Source organism: Notolepis coatsorum (genome assembly GCF_963971535.1).
Source record: "Notolepis coatsorum genome assembly, chromosome: 2".
Classification (NCBI taxonomy): domain Eukaryota; kingdom Metazoa; phylum Chordata; class Actinopteri; order Aulopiformes; family Paralepididae; genus Notolepis; species Notolepis coatsorum.
This window is the reverse complement of record NC_140166.1, coordinates 204,584,420-204,605,595: the sequence shown is the minus strand read 5'-3', so window position 1 is coordinate 204,605,595 and position 21,176 is coordinate 204,584,420.

The following is a 21,176-nucleotide window of genomic DNA, read 5'->3' as shown; positions in this document are numbered from 1 at the left end:
CACAATGGACACACACACACACACACACACACACACACACACACACACACACACACACACACACACACACACACACACACACACACACACACACACACACACACACACACACACACACACACACACACACACACACACACACACACACACACACACACACACACACACACACACAGTCTTTCTCAGGGTCGCCGATGCGATTGAGCTCTGCTCTTAACCCATCCCGTCTTCCTTCCCCCCATGGGCAGCCGGGAGCAGACAGGGCGTCGGCGAGGTACCGCGCCCGGGGACCAATCCAAGTGCTCCTGCCCATCTTCGTCAGGGACACGACAGCGTCAGCGATCTGTTGTGCATGTTTTTCCATTGGGTTTCTCGGGGGGGGGGGGGACCCTTGCGAGCATGGGGAGAACATGCAAGCTCCACACAGAAAGGCCTGGGAGATACCCCACCTGGGTACCTGGCAGCGGAAACCTGGTCCCCAAGCGGGAATCGAACCCTGGACCTTCTTGCTGTGAGGCGACAGTGTTAACCACTACACCACCGTGCACATATCACGTTCCTTGTATGAAAAGGGCTTATTGACGGTTAGCAGGGACGCATTATAACCACGATTCCATCTATTCATATATTCACACCTGCAGTGCACCATTATGGATTCTATCAGGATCGTGTTGTGTGTGTGCACAGACGCTTCGCGGAATCACTACGTGTGACATACGATAGTGCAGCCGTAGCAGCACCTCTCTCTCGTGTTATAGGATTTGCATCCCATAAGCATATTCCCACCCTGCCTGCGTTAGTCTTGCTGTTTGTAGAATATTATTCTGCATGCAAAGAGAGCCTCTCGCCAGTAGGACGTTCGTCAGGAGGTCACCAGTGTACATCATGCAAGTCGCTGACGCGTCTCATCACATTCACAGAGGGCTTATATATAGGAAATATATATCATTTCCCTCTCAGTGTTTTATATTTTAGTGGGCATATGGAAGCTCTGGGCAGATGGAGGGACACTTGTATTCTCCAAACAAGATTCCAAGAAATCAACAAAATCAAGTCATTTAAGATTCCAATCTACCTTCTTTGAAATGTTGAATATTATACCATAGCTCGCGGGGTGTTTTTTATATAGACCACTGCACTTCCATGTTACATTGAGCTCATGGGAGAGAGAGCGGGGGGAGAAAATGAATGAATGTGGATGAGAGCCTTGCCATTAAGTGGTTGTAGCTACGGCTGACATGATCCAATATACTTTTATACGCCTGAGTCTCCTGAACATGGAGAGACCAATCCCAAGTCGATCGGCATGCACTTTCTCAGCCGAGCTATAGTCACTTTTCCGCACCTAGGCCTACTCCCGAACGCCGCATGCGCAGATTGATAAACCTAGATATCCAGAGACACTCTGTGGGCAATACAGTGACTATAGCTTGGCAGAGAAAGTGCCGATTGACTTGGGATTGGTATCTCCGTGTTCAGGAGACTCTGGCATATAAAAGTATATTGGATCAGGTCTCCAGCACCCCCACAGCCGTAGCTACAACCACTTAATGTCAAGGCTCTCATCCACATTAATTCATTTTCTCCCCCCACTCTCTCTCCCATGATTTCAGAATACCGGAAGTGTTGCGGTGGTCTATACTGCAGGGCTAGAGCCTCATCACAGCAAAAAATGTATGCACTTTGTTGACAGAATCCGGCTATAGGGCGACAATAATGTGGTCAAGAGGCATGGTTTCCATCTTTAGCCTTTAACTGGCTTGGTTTGTTTATTCACATGGTAAGAGCAGTAATACATGAGTCCTCTCTGTGAGAGGTAGGTGGGGGAGAGAGGTCGAGTAGGAGGAGACATATCTATTTATACTCGCCACCTGGTGGTGTTCTTGAGTGGCTCCGCCTAGAGCGCCCTCTAGTGGAAACAGTTATATATGCAGTTATACAGTTACTACCAATCCTACATAGAACCTCTGACTTCAACACTCCCACTTAGGGTTGTATTAACATACTGGATAACTTCTTCGAAAAACATTTTACAAAGGAAATAATATAATCCAAAAACATCAAAAGAATATGGCAGTCAATATCTACACACCAAACATGACCTCTGCAAATCTCTTCAATTTCAATTTGGAAGCAGGTTTCGTCATAGCGTCTGCTACCATGTATCAGTGTCATCCTTTCTTCTTTGATGACAGATCTGATGAAATTATATTTTATATCGACATGTTTACATCTCTGTCGGCACACAGGGTTTCTAGCAATCGCAATGGTTCCCTGGTTGTCCTCGTAAACAACAGTCTTCTTATATACATAGGTATCCATCCCAGGGGCGTAGCTGGGGGGGGGGGTAGATTAGGATGATTCTAAGGGCCCAGCACTGGGGGGGGGGGGGGGGGGGGGGGGGGCCAGAGAACACTATTATTATCTTTTTATTAATATGGTTTTATTATTATCCTAAAGTAAGTTAATGTAGATGACTCAGAAGTATAATTGCCTGTATTAAAAGAAAAACGTCACAAAAGAAACAAACAGGTGCTTTTTTAAGTTTCCATAGATTGTGACTCCCCTGCATTTCTCCAACAATGGTTTGATCTACTGCCTCACGAGTCCCACCCACAACAGTCCATCATGCAGCCAGGTGGCCTATTGCTTAATGACAAGCATAGAGTGCTGCTTTTGCTTCCGCGTTTTCCCTGATTGGCTGCGCCATGCCCCGCGGCAGGCGCGGCAACCGCAGAGCAGAGCGAGCGGAGCGGCAGAGCGTGAGCAAAATTAGGTAACCGCCCAAGTAATACGCCATGTTTTTCATTCGGCGCTTCAGCTCACCTGGCAGAGCAGCGGTCCTGCGGTCCTGTGGTTCGTTGTTCACGAGTTCGAATCCCATGAATCTTTTTTTTTTAACGTGATTTTTTTTTTAACGTGTATTCTTTCGCCGGTTAAGGTTAGGCATGGTTAAGGTTAAGGTTAGGCATTGTTTCGGAGTTGGTTAAGGTTAGAACGGTTAAGTTTAGGCGCTGTTAAGGAGCTGGTTAAGGTTAGAGTTTGTCAAAGAGAATGGCAATATTCTTTCTATGGTTAAGGTTAGGCATGGTTAAGGTTAAGGTTAGGCATTGTTTCGGAGTTGGTTAAGGTTAGAACGGTTAAGTTTAGGCGCTGTTAAGGAGCTGGTTAAGGTTAGAGTTTGTCTTAGAGACAGCCTATTTCCGCACTTCTGCTCTCCCGCGGTCACATGGTCAAAGCAGCCAATCAGGGAAAACGCTGAAGCAAAAGCAGCACTCTATGCTTGTCATTAAGCAATACGCAGCCAGGTGCTGCCGGCTGAGTGCGTGTGTGTAAAGACGGTCTGTCATTGGTGGTGGTGGCAGGCAGACCTTTCATGTAAGTTACAATGCTCAATACAATAAAACACATTTATAATCATCATCTTCTCTTAATTTTCGCTGCTTTGAATTACAGGTCACAGTCTTTATGTTAGCTAGCTCAGCTGTTAGCTAACGGTGTTGTCAAGATCCAGACATCAGGCCCCCTCCTCCCCTGCTCGCTCTCTGTCTCCGATGATTCTCTCTCTCTCTCTCTCTCTCTCTCTCTCTCTCTCTCTCTCTCTCTCTCTCTCTCTCTCTCTCTCTCTCTGCACTAGTTGCCTCGGTCTCTCTCTCCCTCTAACTCTCTTCCTCTGTGCTCGCTCTCCCTTGCTACCTCTGATTACAGATGTGCAAACAGCTGCCACTCCTTGTCTCATCAACTCACAACTATCATTTTCCTTCAAGCATTGACTTTCATATTTTCCATCATATACCACTTTCTGATTTCATTTCATTGGAAAGAAAATAATGATAATAAAATAAGAATAAAGTACTTATATCTGCGTTTACAGATGCCAGCCTTCAAGTATCTTAAGGTACAACTACCTGAAATGAAAATAAAAGAGAAGAATGCATTATAGAATGATAGAAGATAATATGATAGAAGCCCATCTCCTACTGTAACTAACCTGCACACTGTATGTGTGTGTGTGTGTGTGTGTGTGTGTGTGTGTATGTGTGTGTGTGTGTGTGTAGCCAGCCAACCAGGTAGAACATGGCAGAAAAAAGAAAAAATCATGTATTCAAACCAGTTCAGTGTATTCCTAAGTGTATTGCTCTCCTGTGTAGAATGATGTGGTGACTGCAGACTCAGGGAGGAGGCAGAGGAAGTGAGAAAGAGACCCAAGAGTTACAGGTAATGGGATATCAGACAGCTTAAAGTGTAGGATAACATCCCTAGTAAAAAAAAAAATGCTATAGGAATCTCTATACGTTTTTGGAACCCTATAGCAATCCTTTAGGATCCCATATGATTTTGAGACAGTTCTGTGCCTATATTGCAGGAAATTGCATGTACAGGTGTTCATTAAATTAAAAACATTCTGCCATGGAGGTGGTCGTGCCGGACCCACTCCAAACCACCCCTTGCCTGCCAGTTACTAATCTTGCACCCCCACTTTCAACTATAACTAGGCGGCACAGCAGCGCACCAGCAGCTTGCAGCTTGAACAGACTGACAGGAAAATGTCCTCAGTTTGAGTCAAATTTACTCTGCGAAAGGTACTGTGTATATCGAAGCAGGGAGTGATTGTATACTACAGAGCACATCAAAATGTAAGTGTCTGTCAACCTAATAGTGTGCTTGAGTAGACTTTGTGTGGGAGATGGGATTACAGAGAGACAGGACAAGTAACAGCTTTTGTATGTTGAGTATCAGAAAACATTGTCACAAGAATAGGGGAAAATATGCCTAGCCTAGTGCGACTCAAGGTTCTTTGGTAGACTATTGCATTGGTTCATTCATTGAAGATGAACGCAATGCGACATCCTTTACTAGGCTCACCCACCAACAGTTCAGGTGCTGAACTGCTGATCCGAATGTATAGGTAAAAAACATATTATGCGTTTTCATCAATAAATACATGGCCAAAAAGGGGCCCATAAGGATTCTTTCAGGCCCAGAATCTACAGCTACGCCCCTGATCCATCCCTTCGAGCAGTTGTTCCAGATAAATACACTCCTGTATGGTCATAGCTAGAGCCATATATTCGGCTTCACAAGTTGATAGTGCTACTGTGGGCTGCTTCTTTGTTTTCCACGAAACCAGTGAGCTGTCTGCGTTCAAACTCACACAATATCGTGTGGTACTCCTTCTATGTGTGGTGTCAGCTTCCCAGTCAGCATCACTGTAGGCTTTAAGTCCTAGACCCTCGCTGCTCTTTCTGAAACACAGTTGTTTGTCTGCTGTACCTTTAAGATAACGAAAGACATGTTTTGCTGTAATCCAATGCTCCTCTGTGGGGTCAGCGAAATGCTGTGACAGTTTACTCACTACAAAACATAGATCAGGGTGGGTACATGTTGTTAAATAAATGAGGCTACCCACAGCTTCTCTGTACATTTTCACATCTGTCAGTTTCTGAGCATCCTCCTGATAATCTAGTTTTTGGTCACATGGTGTTTCCCTTGATCTACATTCTTGCATGTGTAGCACCCTGAAAATATGGCTATTATTCAGAAGTGCTGACTTGCCTTTTATCTCCCCTTTGTGCACAAAGACATGTTGACTAGTTTCCATTGATATTCTCACGAACAATGACGCGGGTGTCTCCTTCTTCTACCGGCTGGAATATGGATTATAAACAGTATCACTGAATCATATTCTACCATCCAGTTTTCCCTGTGACTAGTTGGCGGTACCAGCAGGGGGCGGTGGCAGGCAGAGAGTGTACAGATGAAGCGTTTAGTTTTCCTGGGCGCTTTGCCGCGACGTGAGCACGGTTATATCACGTCGGAAATGAATTAGGAACCCAGGCTGCTGTTCTATTTTATGCCGCCAGGAGGCGCAAAGTCATTAGACGGACGCTACAACGTCCTACACAGTATACTGTATAACGATCTGTATGTAAATGTATATATATTAATTCATTTTGCGCGAATCCACACTTCATTTCCCAGACCCACTTTGTTTTAACCAGTTAAAACCTGTCGATTGCTAGTGGAGGTTCATATAAGGGATATATAATGGATATTTTCTTTCTAGTACCGTGGTCTAGTGCTTAATGCCCATTCCTTTCAAGCCGACGCCCGGGGTTTGGATCCCAGCGGGTATTTTTTTATTTATAAAATGAAATTGCCCGCAACGATGTGCATAATACAATAGTAATAATATATAATAAGAATCCAACCAATAGAGCGACATTGTGCAATAAACAAGTAAACAAAGTATGGCATATTTTACAGTAGGGCACTTTGAAACAACCAATCACGTTGCGCGATAGCACGAGCGATGCATAGTCAGGAAGTAATGTTAGAGCTGAGTTCACTCATTCCGAACGGCGAAAAGTAAAATGCTACCCAAGATTGTTGCGTTTCGTTATAAAAACTATGCGGTGATAAACAAAACGAATCGCAGTATGCAAAACGTGCGGTTCGAGGATCACAGTTGGAGATGCAATCATGCAACGTCCAACTTCGTTCGACACTTGAACTAAGAAGGTGCACAAAGATCGGTAAGTGAATGAACGAATGAATGAAAACTTTATTTAACAGATTGCAGAATGGGTACAATACAGTACAGCTCAATATACACAATTGTTAAGGGGATGCAGACCAGAGAAAGACTTTCGTCTTGTTTACATCAGGGTCCCCCATAGTAACTTGGCTTGCTACTGTACAGTAGCTACAGTTAAATCAATGAGCCATCGACAGTGTGCTAACGTTATCATATACTCTCTTTTTTAGACTCTTTTTGTATCACAAACAGTACTGTATTTGTAAATCTGGTATGTCATAAATGTATAGATGTAGCAGTACTGTATCTGTATGTCATGTTATGATTAATTGAAAATGGGGGACCCTGATGTAAACAAGACGAAAGTCTTTCTCTGGTCTGCATCCCTTTAACAATTGTGTTTATTGAGCTGTACTGTATTGTACCCATTCTGCAATCTGTTAATTTTTTTCAATCAATCAATCAATCAATCAATCAATCAATCAATCATTACATCCAAGATACACGGCTGCTGTAGTCTTGTCTTATAAAATACATAAACAATCAGCAATGTCTCGCTTGATGAATGGCCAGCAGTAGCCTAATTAATATTAATAAAAGTATTATCATTTTAATAATTGCGAAACGTGTTTAGTCCCTTGTTTGAGCCGAATCTGGGTTGAACATGATTTGTGGAACTCCCTCTGGTGTTGTGGTCGTGGTATTCACTGACCTTTGGGAAGTATTTCGACATGCACATGGGTATCTTAGTGGTGTAGTGTACAGTATCTTGTAGACCAGGCCCATTGCAAGTTGCTGTACTCTGTCGTCTACTCTAAGCCATCCTAGGTAGTCAAAGTGGGCAGGGGTGAGGTGGGTTCTAGGAGTAAGGTCAAGCAGTAGTCTGACCAGTTTGTTTTGTGATGTTTGTAATTTAGTTTTTAGCGCTTTTGAGGTGCTTTGGTACCATGAGGTGCAAGCATAGTCGTAATACCCTTGAATGAGTGCTCCTGCCAGAGTCTTCAGGGTATTCTTGTTTACCAGAGAGGAGATCCGGTACAAGAATCTTGTTCGTTGGTTGACTTTTTTTTATTACATTGGTTGCCATTTTGTCACAGGAAAGATTTGCCTCTAGGATGGAACCCAGGTAGGTAATTTCATCTTTCCTTGTGACAATATTGTCACCCACTGTAACAGAGAAGCCGTTGGCCTTGCTGAGTTTGTTATTTGATCCAAGAGTGTGTATTGAGCCGTACTGTATTGTACCCATTCTGCAATCTGTTAATAACGTTTTCATTCATTCATTCAGGAGCAAAGGTCAATGACCAAACACACCCAGACTACATACCTGTATTCCCTTCAACATCACAGTCTACACCATCTACGTCAACAAACATCAGTCGCCATGAGCGGCGTGAAAAAAGGAGAGTGATGCAGCCAAGGAGGATGGTGACCAACAGAGAACCAAGGTCGAGTCAAGCTCCTTGACCGCTTCATCTGTGGACAGCAACGACACCAAATGCAAGATGATGACAGGTGTTACCTGGCCAGTGCTTCAGCACTTGTTTTCTTTCTTGCACACAGAGAAGACAAGGAGCACCATAATCTCACCCATAGATCAGCTATTTATCACCCTTGTCAAACTGCGTCACGACATGTCCTTTGACCTCATCTCCCACATCAGAGGTGTGTCAAAGGCAACAGTCAGTGATGTGCCCAACGGATCATTTCAGTGAGTGAGCGATTCGATACACGCTCACGGCAATGAACCGATTCACTGATTCGACTCACGGTTCAGTGGCGCTTCCGGATCCCGCTGCGAATCAAAAACTATAAAAAAATTTGGCAGATGTTATACATACAATTATACATACAATTGTTAAGGGGATGCAAACCAGAGAAAGACTTTCATCTTGTTTACATCAGGATCCCCCTGTTTACATCAGTAATCATCGGTAACATTTAGAATTGATTTCAAGGTCCTCCTCCTTATATACAAAGTATAAACATTGCGATCATCTACTATTGAAGGTTCCGAGTCACAGTCTAAAGAAAATCAGTGATGCAGCCTTTGCTAACTAACTATGCACCAAAGTTATGGAACACACTATGGACATTAGGGAAGCTAGATCTCTTAATATTTTCAGAAATAAGCTAAAAACGTACCTCTTCACCATAGCCTTCTAATACACCCCGCTGTTGATTGTACTGTAGCACTATTTTACTCTGGCCATTCTATTGCATAATTTTACTATCTATTCTACTATTCTATTATTGCACTGTATTATTGGTGTGCAAACCAGTCAACTTACAAAAAAGAGCCTGTTGGAGGATTTCAACAAGATAAATGCGACAACATTGCAAAATATTTCACTATAATATTTCAAAGTGAAGTAAAAAATATTATAATAATTATTTGATCATGTTAAATAAGTGTGACTGACTGAGTCCACATTACAGTTCTACTTTTGTTTTGATGTGAAAAGTGATGCTGCATAAGAGGACTGCATTTAGCACTGACTGAGAAAGTACATATTACAGTTCTACTTTGCATTGCATGTAATTTAGAATACAGGCAAATAAAAGTAATTTAGTTTAAAGTACAATCTTGGCTGTCTTTTTCTCTCAACGCTTCAATAGGTAGATGACTAAATGTAAATGTAATATCAAATTTTAACAGATTGCAGAATGGGTACAGTACAGTCCAGCTCAATACATACAATTGTTAAGGGGGTGCAGACCTGAGAAATACTTTTGTCTTGTTTACATCAGGGTCCCCCAACAATTAGCATTTCAATGGTGTGTTGCCACACCAATGGGGGGTTGCCAATTCAATGTCACACCTACTGTACACCTAAGTGAGAGAAGCTCTCTCATTTCATGGAAGAGTAGAAGACGACCAACAGTTGCACTTTCTACCTGCGAGGCAGGATACATGGCCTTAGCATCAGCCATACAGGAGTGTATGTATTTGCAACAGCTACTCAAGGGTATTGATGGATGTCAGTATGCACAAACCAAGGTTTATGATGATAACCAAGGAGCTATTGCACTAGCCAGGAATCCTGTAAACAGGCAAAGATGTAAACATATTGATATAAAATATCACTTCATAAGAGAAACTGTGAATAGTGGGAGGATATGTTTGGAATATTGTCCTACTGACAACATGATTGCTGATGTGATGACAAAACCAGCCACTAAGCTACAACTGAAGAAGTTTGCTCAGTATTTGTTTGGCACTTAGTTAGAGTGAAAGAAAAGCATGGATGTGCCAATATGTTTTTTTTGTTGTTGTTGTTTATTTTGTATTGAAGGCCAAAGAGGGAGAATATATATATATATATATTTTTGTTTTGTACCACAATAAGCTAAGTTCGAGTGGGGGTGTTAAATATATTATTATTATTATGTGCGCCCTTGCTCATTTGTGTTCTACAGAGGGCGATGTAGTAAATCCAGTATGTGACGTCACTGACGTTTCCTTTCCATTCCTGTTCCGGTCTATTATTTGTGAATGATTGTTGTTGATATATAGCGGCACCGCAAGGAGAAGAAGAAGAAGGTTGACATGGGCAAAGTGTTCATCAACATCTCCATCGGCCTGTGCATCTTCAGCCTCGTCTGGTTCTTCTATGCCCTCTACATGCGCTCTGCCCTAGCTAAACAGGTGGTGACAATCCACCCCTCACCTCCTGTGCTTGACGCCAACAGCACCATGTTTGGGAAAATGTATGCCGCAATTCATATCTTACAAGAGATGCATTGATGTATGTGCAGGCTATTCTGCCTCCGTCTGATCAGTATGTAAAAATCACAAAGTTGGGGATATGGATGGGAATATAATTCACTGATTAAAAGAAAAACCAAAAAAAGAAGCTAAACTCATTCTGTCTCTAGTATTATTTGTTCACGCCAACTGTTTTGGAGATGAGGGTGGAAGTAATTTGGCAGTCTGACATTAATTGAAAACTGTATTAACAGATTGCAGAATGGGTACAATACAGTACAGCTCAATACACACAATTGTTAAGGGGATGAATGAATGAAAACTTTATTAACAGATTGCAGAATGGGTACAGTACAGTACAGCTCCATCTATACATTTATGACATACCAGATTTGCAATTACAGTACTGTTTGTGATACAAAAAGAGTCCAGAAAGAAAAGAGTATATACATTAGGCATGGAAACTACATTGGATTGGGTAGGTGGGGGGGGACTGTACATTGGAGGTGGGGGGGGGGGGGGGGGGGGGTTGGTTGGGAGTGGGGGGGGGGGGTTGGGTAGGAGGGGGGACACTGTACAACTGTACAAACAACACTGTACATTGCAGACCAGAGAAAGACTTTCGTCTTGTTTACATCAGGGTCCCCCCCCCTTATCTGTCACCATAGTACATCTGTGATCCTCGAACCGCACGTTTTGCATACTGCGATTCGTTTTTTGTTTATCACCGCATAGTTTTTATAACGAAACGCAACAATCTTGGGTAGCATTTTACATTTCGCCGTTCGGAATGAGTGAACTCAGCTGTAACATTACTTCCTGACTGTGCATCGCTCGTGCTATCGCGCAACGTGATTGGTTGTTTCAAAGTGCCCTACTGTAAAATATGCCCTACTTTGTTTACTTGTTTATTGCACAATGTCGCTCTATTGGTTGGATTCTTATTATATATTATTACTATTGTATTATGCACATCGTTGCGGGCAATTTCATTTGATAAATAATAAAAAAAAAAAATACATATATTAAACCGGCTAGGATTCGAACCCCGGGCGTCAGCTTGAAAGGAATAACCTAAACCACTAGACCACGGTACCAGACAAAAAATATCCATTATAAATAGAGCCCACCTACTGTAGCACCTCCACTGCTAATTCGACAGGTCTTAACGGTTTAATTATTTTATTTCAGCAACATTGCGTACACAAACCTATTGTTACCAAGAAGCATTACACTAACGCTTTCTTTTGATGAAATGAATGGAAAAGAGAGCCGTACTGTACGTCGGCCATCTAATGAAGTTAGATTTGACACGTTGTTTACTTGTTTATTGCACAATGTCGCTCTATTGGTTGGATTCTTATTATATATTATTACTATTGTATTATGCACACGTTTAACTTATTCATTCTTTAATTCAGCAACATTCATTCATGCAGTCTGTAGACATACTGTAGGACGTTGTAGCATCCTATGAATGAAGTCACCAGCTGTGCGGAGCTCCTCCAATGAATGAACAAAAAGCCGGCGCGTCGGGGGCAGTTGTCACCAGCTGTATGAGAGCGCCCCCGCTGGTCATTGTTAACATTAACCATGCCAAGCGACGTGATAACAGCAGGCAAACAGCTGCTCCTGGACTTTTCCCAGCTGTATCTGTACGAGAGAGAGGCAGGCAACGAGGAAGAGGGAATCACCTGGAGGTGGGGAGAACCGGAAGACCTCTTCAGCTTGGGATGTAGCCGTGAACGGTCGCAGCTACAACGGGAGGTGCTTTGGAATAGCCCCGTTAAAGAACCACCAGAGAGCCCCGTCGGAGCGAGCGACGGGTGACGAGACATACTTGCTAGTGACGGGTTATTCTAGAAGTATCCATGATAGTGCGTGAGTAAGAGAAACTGAACCCAAGGACTAACGTCCATAGGTAGCGTGTTATAGTAGCAGTGTGACGGTATAAGTAGCATGCTGCTAACGGCTATATGGACTCCAGTGTACAGCGAGCGCGAGGCGCTGAAGAAGACCGGTGGTATAGTCAGCCACGTTGCGCCACAGTATAACCGTGTAGCAGGTGGGCTGTTTGGGACCCAGAGAGTAGCTTCAGTGTAAGGTAGGGCAAGTGTATCGATGCGCATCGACTCAGCGCCGGCCGACAACAACCAGCTTTCGCCGGCGTGTTAACGTCTGCCCTGCACCGGCGGTCGACAGCCTAGCACGGGAGTTCTTCCGTCCAGCAGAGGTCGCCATCATCCAGCACACGCTCTCAGCCAGCTACTGCCCCTCTGCTCCAGCCCCGCTTGCTAGCGCCCGCGACGAGAGCGCTCGCCGCCATCTTGCTACCTGGACGGTGGTGGCACGGCGAGGCCGCCATTTTGGTTGAGTACAATCGAGCATCAATGCTCCGGATCTATTACACAGTACACAGTGTGGTGCAGCCTACGGGCGGAGCTAATGGTTGCTAACTACAGTTCATAAGGGGTACCCCATCAACATTACATGCCGGCATTAGCATAGGACTTTTGTTCTGGTACAGTGGGCCCACATTTTTGATTTCCTTTGAGTGTGATAACGTGTTGGTTCTTTAATAATAATTCCCATTTAAGTAACCCTTTCCCTGTGGGGAGGTTACAGACCTGGTGCATCATAAGTAAAGCCTTGGAGAGGTATTAGTCTTGCCATATAATTAAAGCCTGATAGAGGTATTACACATGGTACTGACCCAGACGTGGGTGATGAGTCAAACACATTGAAGTATATTATCCCTGATACTAACCCAGAGGTGGGTGTATAATATACATGTCCATAAGGTACTGAGTTACACACGGAGCTATAGTAGGACTTCAGTCCATTCGACCACTCCTATTAAATCATTGTAACTGAACAGTACAATTAATATTAAAACTTAAATGGGGTTCTGTGTGCGTGTCCATTCCTGTACCCAGTATTAACTCTTTTGGTGTGGGTAACGTATATATGATTAATCCCTTCCTACCCAACTCTCCCCTTTTCATTATAAGGTTTCTAGTGGTCATCAAGGGAGGGTACTGCTTGCGGGAGGAATGAATCTATTTATGCATATCAGTCACTAGGTGTGGGAGGGTTAACGGAGGTAATCAGGGAAGTGAGAGCGAGTTGGGGAGTACTGCTGACCGCCCCGGAGAGGCGAGGAGGACCAGAGTACCAAACCAGGTTGGTAAATCCCGGGCCCCATTCACTCCCACTACCGGGCCCCAGGTTGACGCTCCAGGCCCAAAGACGAGGGTGCAGTCAGACGGAGCTCTACTGTGTCCAGCTACCTTGTGACTGCCAGTAACCGTTCCCACTAAACAGGGATAATCCACCCTGCTACACATGTCAAAACGTTTCAGGATCTTTTCCACATATCTCTTCTGTGATATTTTTACACAATTGGCAGACTGTTCAAAGTCCATACCTAGAAAATGCTTTAACCTCCCAAGGTCTTTCATTTTGAATCTGGTGGAGAGCATCTCTTTCACCTGTGCTAGGCTTCTAGTGTTGTCTGCTGCTATGATCAAATCATCCACCCAAATGACGATGATCACTTTTCCTGACTCCTTTGACTCCCTCGAGTAAACACAGGGGTCTACTGGGTTCTGTAGGAAGTGATCTTCGATAAGACATGTATGGAGCATCTCGTTCCAATTTCGCCCAGACTGTTTCAGGCCGTAAATGGATTTTTCCAGCTTACACACTAGCTTCTCTCCTTTCTTTTCGTAACCCTCGGGTTGTTCCATATATATCTCCCTATCTATGGGTGCGTGCAGATAGGCTGTTTTCACATCTATCTGATGTAAAAATTAAATTGTCCTCAGCTGCTTTTTGCACCACTACCCGTATACTGGTCAGATTGGCTGTGGGGGAGAATGTTTCACCGTAGTCTATCCCCTCCCTCTGACTGTAACCCTTAGCTACAAACCTCGCTTTGTACTTGTTGTGGCCTTCAATACCCTCCTTGATTGAATACACCCATTTCCCTCCAACTGTCTGTCTGCCCTCTGGTAACTTGGTTAGAGTGAAGGTGTGGTTGTCCTCTAGGGACCTCATTTCCTCATCCATTGCTTTCTCCCATTTACTTGATTCAGGGGACCCTATTGCCTCTTTAAAGGTCTGAGGTACCCCACTAACTACCCTGCAGTAATCAACGGTGGTGGGTGTACTGTCCTCCTCGTCATTTCCTTTCCGGGCATAGTCTGTCAGATACTTTGGGGGTTTGCGTTCCCTTGAGGGATACCTCCCACTGCTTGGGGCACTTGACGTCACCCTCGGGTGCTCCTCGTCATCGCCCTCTGGGGGTGTCTGACTGTCTGCCTGCACGACCGTGCTAAGTACACTGGGCTGATGTGTCTCTGTTTCTACACACCTTACTCTGGAGTCCAGCTCTGGCTCCTCTGTCTGTGTCTCGCCCTCACATGTTGTCTTTGTGATAAACTTGACTAGCCTGTGTTTCTGCACTCCCCCTTTACCGGGATAATAAACCAGGAAAGCGGGGCTTCCCTTGTCATGCCCTACAAAGAGTCCTTTTTCACATCTGGACTCGAGCTTTCCTCTGTCCTGCAGGTACGCATAACACACTGATCCAAATCGGTGCATTCTGGCTAGATTACACTTATTTCCTGTCAGTGCTGTATACGGGGTGGTGCCCGTGTGCTTATTAAAGCACCTGTTTCTGGTGTAAGCGGCTTCTTGCACCGCATAGTGCCATAGGCTCTTAGGTAAGTTACTATCTACTAGCTTACACCTAGCCATCTCGAAAAGAGTGGGCCATTCCCTCTCTGCCACTCCGTGCTGGTGTGGGGAATATGGACATGACGTCTCGTGTCATATCCTGTTCCTCCTCAACAGTGATTGGAACTCTCTGTTTGTGAATTCGGTTCCGTTGTCGGACCTCAAACATCTTACGTTACCATAAGGGGCTATGTCTGCCAGGAATTTTTCCGTGGCCTGGAGTGTGTCACTCTTTGCTTTAAGAAAGTAAACAAACACTGCCCCTGTGCACACGTCTGTAAAAGACTGTACATATCTAAAGCCTCCTATGGACTCGTTTCTTACTGGACCGGCAAGATCTGTGTTAACCAACGCAAGTGGTACCTTGACTTTTTCTGTGGGATTTCTGTTTCTCGATTGAGCAAACTTCCCCCTTATGCTTTTCACCTTCAATGTGCATGCCCTCTGTCACTGCTTGCAGTTTCAGTAAATCCTCGTAATTACAATGACCCATAATCTCATGCCATGTCTGAATGTGGGTCTTGGACTTCCTGACGGGCAGACCCCAGGTGGTAAGAGCCGGCAACTGCACCTCCTCATCCATCACGCTCAACATAGGGGCCCCCCAGGGCTGTGTTCTGAGCCCCCTCCTCTACTCCCTGTACACACATGACTGCGTAGCACAGCGGAACAACAACACCATCATCAAATTTGCTGATGACACAGTAGTGGTGGGCCTGATCTCTGCCAACGACGAAAGGGCCTACCTGGAAGAGGTAGAGAACCTGTCACAGTGGTGTCAGGAGAACTGCCTCTCCCTGAACGTCAGCAAAACAAAAGAGATGATTGTGGACTTCAGGAGGTCGGGGGTCAAGGACTACAGCCCCCTCAGCATCGACGGGGCACCGGTTGAGAGAGTGAACAGTTTCAAGTACCTCGGAGCCCACATATCCGAGGACTTGACATGGACCACACACATTGACAGTGTTGTGAAGAAGGCACGACAACGCCTCTACTTCCTCAGGCGCCTAAGGAAGTTCCAAGTCAGTCAGAAGATCCTTAGGAACTTCTACTCATGTACAATAGAGAGCATCCTGACCGGCAACATCACCTCCTGGTTTGGGAATAGCACTGCACAAGACCGTAGCAGACTACAAAGAGTGACACGTTCAGCCAAACGCACAATTGGAGGGGGGCTTCCCACCCTCCAGAACATTTACAACAAGCGGTGCAAGGGGAAGGCTAAGAGAATTATTAAGGACTCGAGCCACCCGAACAACTGCCTCTTTGAACTGCTGCGGTCAGGCAAGCGATACCGGAGTCTTAAGGCGAGCACAGAAAGACTCAGAAGAAGCTTCTATCCCCAGGCCATCAGGCTGCTAAACGAACAATAAACACTATGCAACAACCATCAAATGCACACAGCACACACACCCACACGCACACACTCACTCAAACAAACAACACACTGCAGCACCCACTCTCCACACTTTAGATCACACAAACACACTTTACACTTTATATTTATTGATAAAGGATCTGCACTACAACTCGTACACCTACTGTGAATTGTACCTAAATTGCACCTCGTCCCATTTCTGCCTTGCACTATATAGTATTGTATATTAGTACACTGCACAGTATTGTATATTGTATGGTAACTACGTCTATTCTGCATCGAACATTGTACATATGTCTAAACTGAACACTGTGACCTCATTTTTTTACTTCTAATTCTACTATGTTATTTTATTTCATACTTATCTTGTCTTGCACAGTCTCTGGAGCGTAACAGTAAGAAGCATTTTGTATAAAAGTATTCTGTACTTCTGTATGACAAATATTAAAGAAACTTGAAAACTTGAAACTATCGTGGCTGACAGTTACTTTACACATATCCTTGTCACCATTACACTCTGTTTTCAGGTAATACATTCTCTGATACACCTATGTCAAATCGCGTACCGTTGCGCTCTACAAGAAAATGTTTACCTTCAATGAAGAACACTCTGGCACCGTTCGCAGTAGCAGCTATTACTGAGAATAGTCCTTGTGGGAACGATGGTACATAGAGAGCGTTCTTTAACGTCACTGTACGCCGGCGCCACCCGCTGTCCGTGAGGCATACCTGTGCGTCTCCTCTCTCTTTCGCCAACCCATAGGTGCGCTTTCCGTCTGCCAGCTCCATGCTGTGTCTCTCTGGGCGGAAAGTTTTGTCAAAGTTCTTGAACCGACTCCTGTCGTTGATGACATGGGACGACACACCTGTGTCCACGATCAGTCCCTTCCTCTGGGCCTGTTGCAGCTGCGTTGGCCTGGTGACGTACGCTGTCTTCGCCCTGGGGATGAAGCCCTCTCGTCCCGCTACTCTCCAGGCGTCGCCTCGATTCGTCTCACGCCGACCATCGCCGCCATCTTGTCCATGCGCGTGTCGCGCGCCCTGGTCGTGTTTCTTCATGCACGCTCTATCTGTGTGCCGCATGGATCTGCAGAAGCCGCACCAGACAGTCCTCGTGCAGTTACCTCTCCGATGGCCTTTCTCTCCGCATCGCCAACACGCCAGCTCCGTCGTGGGCCTGGTCCTTTCCGTTGGCGTCGCTCGGGCCTTTAGCACCCTCTCTCCCGCCTCCGCGGCGGCTGGGTGGGTATCTTCTGAGGCCTCGAAGTTTCTTAACTTGGTCTTGAACTGTCCCAGCGTCATGTCCGCTGAACCGTGTGTTACCAGGAGTGCGAACGGTTTGTACAGCTCCGGTAGTCCTCTCATCATCATCGCCATCATTAGCCCATCGCTTGGTGCTTCTCCGGCACTCCTCAATGGCGTCGTGATCTGCTCCGCTCTGTTGACGTATTCGGTCACAGTCTTGGTGTGCCCCTTCTTCAGGGTCGTTAGTGCTATGTGGAGGGCCACGACTCGGGGTCTTCCTCGCCCGATGTAATGCTCTCTCAACAGCTCCAGGCTTTCTCTGCCTTTGTCTTTAGTGTCGCGGAATATCAGCTCCAAGCTGGTGTCGTCGAGCAGTGGCGCTAACTCACAGTACGTGTCTGCATTACGCTTGTCGTCCAGGGCTTGCACTTCCGCCGTCAGGTCTCCCGTGGGGGCTGCCAGGATCGTCTCCTTCAGTCCCGCACTGTGCATGCAGCATAGCATGCGCTCTTCCCAGAGCTTGTAGTCCTCTGCCTTCATCAATTTCAATCAATACATTTCCGTTTTATACCATGGTGAATACGAGCATAGTTCCAGAGCGATTATGTGTAATCCCAGGAAACGCAGCCAAAACAGCGTTTATCTGAATTTCATTATAAATCGTTTAATTTCTCTGCTGATTATTGAATCGATCTGAAATCAACGCTAGATTATCGGTATTATGTTTCATCATGCATCCACGAAAGGGTGTGTGTGTGGGGGGGGGGGATTCTATGCTTCGAGCGCCACCAACAGCATACGCTACACAGTACATTACAGACACACGCTGCAATCGCGGCAAAAAAATCTGATCAATGCAAGATTGGTAACATATAGTCCTTACCTTGTCTCTGATGTACTGCAAAAAGAATAATCCAATTATCTGATCACCATTCCAAATATTCATTGCGATCGTTTGTCCAATGTTATCCAGCATTGCAGATGATCTGGCGGGCGGGGACCCTCGTCGAGGCAACTGTGGTGACTGCTTGTCTTGCCAGAGTGTTCAGACCCCGCCCCCACGCCGCAGCTCAGCCAAGAAAAAAAACCACATAGTTTCAAACGGAGTGCAATAGCGGCCGCAAGGCGTTAGGCGGTGGTATTGGCTGTTTTGCGATCTCAGACACATTCAGGACAGCCTCCACAAGGTTCCTCAATGGATTATGAATGGCAATAGCGAATAAAAGAAATAATGAAACAGAAACGTAGATCTACGTTTCTGGCACTCAACCGCTGGGCCACAGAAACGTAGATCTCCGTTTTTGGCAACCAAAGAGTTAATGCAGTGGTGCCCAACCAGTCGATTGCGATCGACAGGTAGATCGCGGGCTGATTTCAAGTAGATCTCGATTAATAAAATTCTATTATAAAAAAAAACTTTAATTTTTTTATTTAATTTTTTTGCTAAATCAACTCTGCCTCTCTTTGTTAACTACAACAAGCAATGCTGTTTGTTATTTAAGATGAGGTCGGACTCGGCACTGACAGATTTGTGTTCATTATGCTGCTTTTATAAAGCCTCAAATGACGGCTTACAATATACAATTTTGGCTGGTAGCTCTCGGCTAGGTGGTAAATTAGAAAGTAGATCTTGGTTAAAAAAAGGTTGGGCACCCCTGGGTTAATGTATCGCGTAATTTCAACGTGGAACTTGATCATGCATATTTATTAGAAAATGAAATTACAGCACTATGTTATCAATGAGATTAATTCATATTATCAACAAAAGCAACAGAATTGTTTCTGTATACACATTTATAAAACTAGGCATATTTAGCCAAAATATGTTGCCAGAACATGAAAAGAAAATGCGCTCACGTGCGCTTTGGCGGAGATCCGCTGCTACTCTGAAAATCCGGCCTCACAGAGGTATGTTGATGAGAAGGGGACAAGCTTTCTCAGTGCAGTATTACACAACACTGGGTACTCGTTCTGGACTGATATCCAAAACTTTGCGAGGGCCTGTCCAGTGAACTTGACTTTCAGTAGCTCGTCATACGAAAGACGAATTACCCCAAAATCTCTGCTGATTACTAACAGAGTTTCGTAATCCAGCTCATTATCAGCACATTTCTCTGCCAATTGGTTGTTTTTGTCTGCAATGAAAATCTGCGCTTCTTCTCTGAGTTAAAAAAGGCGATTTAATACTCTGCCTCGAGATAGCCACCTAACTTCAGTGTGGTATAGCAGCTGGTTATGTGCAGAGCCCATTTCATCGCGACCAACCGGCACCGATTCTGACAACAAACCTATCCATTGCGAGTCCAGGTTACACACAAAAAAAAACAGCCCCCTCCCGCGATTATACATGCGCAGGATGTAGTAAGATGTGTATTGGAATACTGTGTGTCAGCCTCCATTGATGAAGGGGCAAGACATGGCAAATACACACAGCTGCCGGGGGAGGGGGACTGTGCAGTAGTGAGTCTGTGCTAGTCTGTGAGTAGAAGTGCTGAGTCCAATGTCTGGTGAAAATGCACCTCATCATCCATAAGTGTGATGGTTTTGTCCTCTTCATAATAATCTCCAATAGTTTGCTCGCCATTGCATAGGCAGTTCGCAGGCTAGTGGCTACTACTGTGCCCAGCAGTGAGTCAGCAACCCCCCCCCCCTCACAGTAAACTAGCCCAGTTCAAAAGGTAGGCGATACTGCCACCTATCGGGATTCAATCGTCATTTAAATTTGAATTCACTCAGTGGTACCAGGATCACACAACAAGGTCCGGCTGACTGTTTAGTGTAATAATAATAAAAAACAAGTATACTAGTTTTGGCGGTGAATGCATGGGAGCCAAAAACTAGTATACTCGTTTTTGGCATTCAATGAGTTAAGTGTGGGGTCGCCAAAAAAAATCCTAAATCAAATGGGGTTGTGGTATAAAAAAGTTTGAGAACCCCTGCTGTAATGCATTACTCATTGGCTCAACATCTAAATTCCTCCATAAACTTCAACTAGTTCAGAACACCTCAGCCTGCATCATCACCCGCTGCCCCAAATTCTCCCACATCACACCTGTCCTCTCCTCACTTCACTGGCTCCCTGTTAAGTATATGATTGACTTTAAGATCTGTCTCTTCACTTACAAAGCCCTCCACTCCCTAGCACCTGCCTACATCTACAACCTTCTTCAACACTACACTCCCTCCCGCTCACTCCGCTCATCCAACTTAGCCCTTCTGAAAACAAATCATTCTCCTCCTCTCACTAGTGGACTCAGGGGGGTGCCCCCATGGTTGAAAAACGCGTGCTAAAGTGCCCTTTTGAGTGGCGAAAAATTAGAGGGTGTGCCCTATTGGTGCTCTTCCAATTGTCTAAACTTGACCATGTGCACCACGGTTAAATAATGTCATGCAAAAGTGCCCTTTTGAGTGGATTTTTTTTCCACTAAAGTGCCCTTTTGAGCAGCAAAAATTAGAGGACGTGCCCCTCCAATGGTTAAACTTGACCATGTGCCCCCACAGTTGACATTGCGCAAGTGCCCTTTTGAGTGGCAAAAACTAGAGGACATGCCCATTGGTGTTAGGGT